The sequence below is a fragment of the Lepidochelys kempii genome, chromosome 12 (assembly GCF_965140265.1).
Source record: "Lepidochelys kempii isolate rLepKem1 chromosome 12, rLepKem1.hap2, whole genome shotgun sequence".
Taxonomy (NCBI): Eukaryota; Metazoa; Chordata; order Testudines; family Cheloniidae; genus Lepidochelys; species Lepidochelys kempii.
Window position 1 is genome coordinate 862,184 of NC_133267.1, and position 6,000 is coordinate 868,183.

Consider the following 6,000-nt stretch of genomic DNA (forward strand, 5'->3'; position numbering starts at 1 on the left):
TCCCACACATAAGAATGAACATGGGGGTGCAGGGTGTTCTCCTGAGGTACAGAGCGTCATAGTGCCACTTCAGGGAGTACAGGGAGGAAAAGCATCTCGTTCAGGCCAGATAGTGGCTCAGAGCTGTAGGGAAATGGCTTTGCAGCACTTCCTAGGCTCTCACTTGGGCTCTCTGGCTTTGGAAGAGCAGGGCAGCAGAGGTAAACACAGAAACGTAGGGCTAGAAGGGACCTCAAGAGGTCATCAAGTCCAGACCCTGAGCTGAAGCAGGGCCAAGTACAACCTAAACCAGCCCTGATGTTTTCCCACCTGTTCTTAAAAACCTCCAGCAATGGGGATTCTACAAGCTCCCTGGGAAGGCTGGTCCAGAGCATAACTGCCCTGAGAGTTCGAAAGGGTTTTCCTAACACCTAACCTGAATCGCTCTTGCTGTAGATTAAGCCCATTACAGCTTGTCCTGCCTGCAGTGGACACAGAGCAATTGATCCCCATCCTTTTTAGAATGATCCTTATTTGAAGACTCACCCCCTCAGTCCCCTTTTCTCCAGAGTAGACATGCCCAAGTTTTAACCTTTCCTCACAGATTAGGGTCTCTACATCTTTGATCATTTTTGTTTTCTTCTGGACTCTTTCCAATTTGTCCACATCTTCCCTAACTCCTGACACTCAGAAATGGACATAGTGCTCTTCTGAAGCCTCCCCAGTGCTGAGTGGGACACTCCCCTCCTGTGCCTTACATACAACACACTTGTTTATACACCCTAGAAGGATAGGAGCCTTTTTCGCGGATGCCTCACATCTCATATTTCATTTGTGAACCACTAGACCCCCCCGCCCCCCCGAGCTTTTGCAGCAGTTCTGCTGCCTCCCCAGTTATTCCCTATGGTGTACTTGTGCATTAGATTTTTCCCTTTAAGTGCAGTACTTTGAACTTGCCTCTATTGAATTTCATCTTGGTGATTTCAGACCAATTCTTCAATTTGTCAAGGCAATTTTGAATTCTAATCCCATCGTCCAAAGTGCTGGTGACCCCTCCCAGTGTGGTGTCATCCGCAAATTTGATAAGCACTCTCTCCACTCCGTTATCTAAGTTATTAATGAACATGTTGACTAGTACCAGACCCAGGACAGACCGCTGCAGGACCTCACCAGATATTCTCTCCCCATTTGACAGCGAACCATTGATAACTACTCTGAGTACAGTCTTTCAATCAGTTGTGTATAGTACAGTTATAGTCATTTCCTCTGGACCGTGTTTCCTTGTGAGAATGTCATGTGGGACTTGCCAAAAGCCGTACTAACGTGAAGATACAACACATCTCCTGCTTCCCCCAGTGCACTCGGCCAGTAACCCTGTCAAAAGGGATAAAGGCGCTGCTCATTGCTGAAAAGACACCCATGTTAGCCACTTCTAGGCCAGCCCTGCTGGAGCTTGGGCACACTCCTCTTCGGAGCCCTGCCTCATTCAGTCCACCCAGTTCTCTTGTCTCCCAGGCATGCACAAGCTCCTGGCCTTCTGCTTTGTAAACTGCTCTGGAGACGCTGCAGAAATTGCCCTGGCAGGTCAGACCTCACTGCCTCCCTTGTCCTGTTGATTGATCTCAGGCCATGCTGCCACCAAAGAGCCCACAGCCTAGGTTAGGGGTGGCCAGAGCCACATGTGGCTCTTGAGAAGTTAATATGCGGCTCCTTGTATAAGCACCGATTCCGAGGCTGGATCTATGGGCGCCAACTTTCCAATGTGCCGGGGGGTGCTCACTGCTCAACCCCTGGCTCTGCCACAGATCCTGCCCCCACTCCACTCCTTCCCGCACCCTCCACTGAGCCTGCTATGCCCTCGCTCCTCCCCCTCTGAACCTCCTGCACACCACGAAACAGCTGATCGGGAGGTGCGGGGAGGCGCTGATTGGCAGGGCTGCCAGTGGGCAGGAGGCACTGGGAGCAGGGTGGGGAGGGGAGCTGCTGACGTATTACTGTGGCTCTTCTGACAATGTACATTGGTAAATTTTAGCTCCTTCTCAGGCTCAGGTTGGCCACGCCTGCTTAGAGCGACTGGTCTCAGGCCAGGGCCCAACTGTCCCCATCTCCACGGACCATGGCAGCCCAGAGGAGCTGATTCCCCTCCCCCACCCTGGCAGGACCATGTGGGGGAAGCCTTGATAGCCTCTAGACCTCAAGGACTCTGTAAGGCCAGCAGGAAACACCTAGGAGCCCTCTCAGTGCCCATGTGCACAAGTGTCTGGGGAAGGGAGAGCACCCACTGGTGAGGCAGCAGGGGGCTCAGTTTGTTGTCCCCCACAAAGCCAGTGTACCCCTGAAGAGGGCGCAGGATGAGAGGGTCCAGGTGCTTTTTCAGCTAAGCCAGCAAGGAGCCTGACTCATATCCAGCTTCTCATCCACTGTCACCCCTAGGTCCTTTTCTGCAGAACGGCTGCCTAACCCTTCGGTCCCTAGTCTGTAGCAGTCTCTCCTTAGCTATCTCTTTTCCAAGCTGAAAAGTCCCAGTTTTATTAATCTCTCCTCATACGGAAGCCGTTCTATACCCCTAATAATTTTTGTTGCCCTTTTCTGAACCTTTTCCAGTATATCTTTTTTGAGGTGGGGCGACCACATCTGCACGCAGTATTCAAGATGTGGGCGTATCATGGATTTATAGAGGCAACATGATATTTTCTGTCCTATTATCTCTCCCTTTCTTAATTATTCCCAGGATTCGGTTTGCTTTTTTGACTGCCGCTGCACAGGGAGTGGATATTTTCAGAGAACTATTCACAGTGACTCCAAGATCTCTTTCTTGAGTGGTAATAGTTAATTTAGACCCCATCTTTTTATATTGTGACAAAGCTCCAAGCCTGTATTGGTGGGTCCCGCGCTTCCAGGTGGATTCAGTGGCCTCAGAAGCTCACCAAGACCCCCAATATGACCTCCATTTCCCAATATGGCAGCAAAGATCACAGCTTATTAAGCTTATTCGTCACAGGCCAGTCTGGAAGGTGTAATACCCACAGTCTCTGTTGCTCCTTAGAGCTCAGTAGCCTCCTGCCTGGACCAAAGTCTGCTTCCCCTCTCAAGGGGATCTCTCTAGACAGGGCCGACTCTAGGGTTTTTGCCACCACAAGCAAAAAAAATTTTTGGCCGCCCCAGCTTTTTTCTCGTGCTTCCCGCCGGCTCTGCCCCAACTCTGCCCCTTCCCAACCCCTTCCCCAAATCGCTGGCCCCACCTCCTCCCCTGGGCATGCCGCATTCCCCCCCATTGCTTCCTGTGGCTCCCCCCACAACCCCCTGCCCTAGCTCACCTCTGCTCCGCCCGCTCCCCTGAACACGCCGCCCCTCCGCTTCTCCCCCTCCCTCCCAAGCTCGCTGCACACCAAACAGCAAGCCAGGGGAGGGGGGAGCCAGCGGCAGCAGGCGGTGGGGAGGCTGCAGGGGCACATTCCTAGGGGTGACCTGGCCAGCGCCGGAGAGCCACCCCTAGAACGTACCACCCCAAGCGCCTGCTTGTTTTGCTGGTGCCTAGAGCCTGCCCCGTCTGTGGAACATGGGGGAGAGGGGACCCAGGCCCGCCCTCTACTCTGGGCTCCAGCCCAGGGACCCTGTTGGCAGCTTTTCCCTTCACCACTGACGCTGCTTAGATTCCCTGGGCTACTTCCCTGTGGTCCCCTTTTCCCAGCGTCACCCGTCCCTCAGGATTCAGCAATACTCCCTCTCCTCCAGCTCCCTTCATCAAGGCTTCTCTCAAGAGAAGGCTGGAAAGGAGAGCTTTTAAGCAGTATGAGTAGGACCTTAATTGGTTCCAGCTGTCTCTATTAGCCTAATGGCCTTAACTGACCCTTTGCCAGTTAATTGAGGTCAGGTGCCAGCATTAGCCTAACGACCTTAACTGGTTAAATCGTGTCAGGTGGTTTGATTGGCCTGGAATAGCCTTTGTTTGGCTATCCAGGGACCTGCTCCTTCTGCGGTTGATCTCCCTGCCTTCCACTCTGGTGCAGAGGAAGGGGCTGCTCCTGCTACTCCCCCCTAGTTGGGCCAGACCGCCCCCCTCTACTGCCTGACTGCTGGCTGACTACTGGACACCCCACCCCAGCCCCCAACCCTTGGTTGCTGTTGTTCTTGCTGCAGCCTCTTGGGGGGCTGCTGGCGTGTGCCCTAGAGGAGGGGAGTGAGGGACCCCTGCTCCAGCCCCATCTGTTACTACTGCTGTGGACACCACTCCGGCCTGTGGGGGGTCCTTCCTGCCTGATCACCTCCAGGAGCTGCTGGAGCCTCGAGGAGGGAGAAGAGGAAGAGGACCTTCTGCTGTTGGGGAAGTGCACAGAGACTCTGCAGACACTGTGGAGGGGGCCATCAAGGACTGAGTTGCTTTCGAACTGTGCTCTTGTGGTGGGGATTTGGACTGTTTGTGGGGACATAGTGAGTGTGGCGTGGAGCCTGCCCCCTGGTCTATCTGTGTCCCCCCAACCCCCACCACCACTGTTGCCCCCTCCACAGGCTGCTTACTATCTGCCTCAAGCTCCTGCCCCTGAGACTCAGCTGCTTGCCTGGCTTGCCTTGCCTGTTTCCACCCTTGGGGCCTGCAGCAGCCAGCCCAAACATTGACTTCCTCTGCAAGTGCACATGGGCGCATGTGCCCCCATTGGACTGCCCCCCCATCATTGCAGCAGTCTCCCCCTCTCCCCTTGTGGCCCTTAATTCCCCCCCTTTTCTGCCCCAATCTCTCTCTAGCCCCAGTTTGTTTGCCTGCGCCACCCTTCTCCCACTGCAGCTTTTGTTTGTCCAGCCCCAGCCCTGAAGCTAGCCCCTTGGTTCCTCTGCCCCGCTCCCAGCCTGGTTGTTCCACTCCCCCTGCAGCCCCCTGGCCCTGATTAGCCCCTCCCCTCATACGCCCATGCCCCCTCCCATGTACTTGTGCCCCCCCTCCTGTTTTAGCTGATCCCGGTATCCCTGCACCCCCCCTCATGTTATTATAACCTTCCCTCCCCTAGTGCAGCTAGAGGAGCCGGAATCCCATCCTGAGTCGCTGACTGAACCCCCTGCAAGTCCTTGATAGCCCCCCCCAACCAGCCCTCCCTTGTGGCGCCCTCCTCCCCTGCCTGCAGCCTGGTGGGGAGGAGTGGTCGACCTGCCTCCCCTTTCCCCTCCTCTCTCTGGCGTTTTCCCCTCCTTCCCCTTCCTCCCCGCTCATTATGGCAGAAGACAGGGTGAGTGGGACCTCTTGGGCAGACCCCGCCGCCCCTCCCCCGCCTGCCCCCCCCAACACCCTCCCTAGCCTCTACCTCAACCTCTGCTGCTGACCCACCTGCTATCGTCCCCTCTGGAGTGACCTCTGCTGCTCCACGTCCCTCCCCCCTCTGACTCTGGGAGACCCCAGCTGGCGGGAAGGGCCAGGGTAAAAAAAAGGGTAAGAGCCCCACCAAGAAGACTAGGCCCTCCATGGCAGGGGCTGCCGCGGCCCCACCACTGGCCGCAGCGTCCCTCCCCATTGCTCCCTCCACCAGCTCTACAGGTGCCCCTCCCACGGCCCCCAGGGGGTACACCCAGGTGGCAGCAGCCCCCCCGCCTGCCGCTCCGTCATCTCTCCCACCCACCGCCTCCGCGACCAGCTATAGCGGCCGGGGCCCCTTCCCGACCTTGACCAGGAATCACGGCATCTGGTGCCCGCCTCGCCCCACATGGAGACCTATGTGCGGGCGTTGGCGAGGGTGGTGGGGCCCACGGCCATTGTGGCAGCCTCCAAAATGTACGGGAAGGTCGTCTTCTTCTTCGCATCCGAGGCTGCCGCCCAGGAGGTGGTGGAGAAGGGCCTGGTGGTGGCAGGGTGTTCATCCCCCTGGAGCTGCTGGAGGACCTGGGCGTCTGAGTGGTCCTGACCTCTGACCGTCCCCAATGCCGCCCTGCTACCCACCCTCTCTACTCTGGGGAAACCATCTCCATTATCTGCCCTCTCCCTTTGGGCTGCAAGGACCCCGCCCTCCATCACGACCTCTCGTTCTGCCGGCAGGT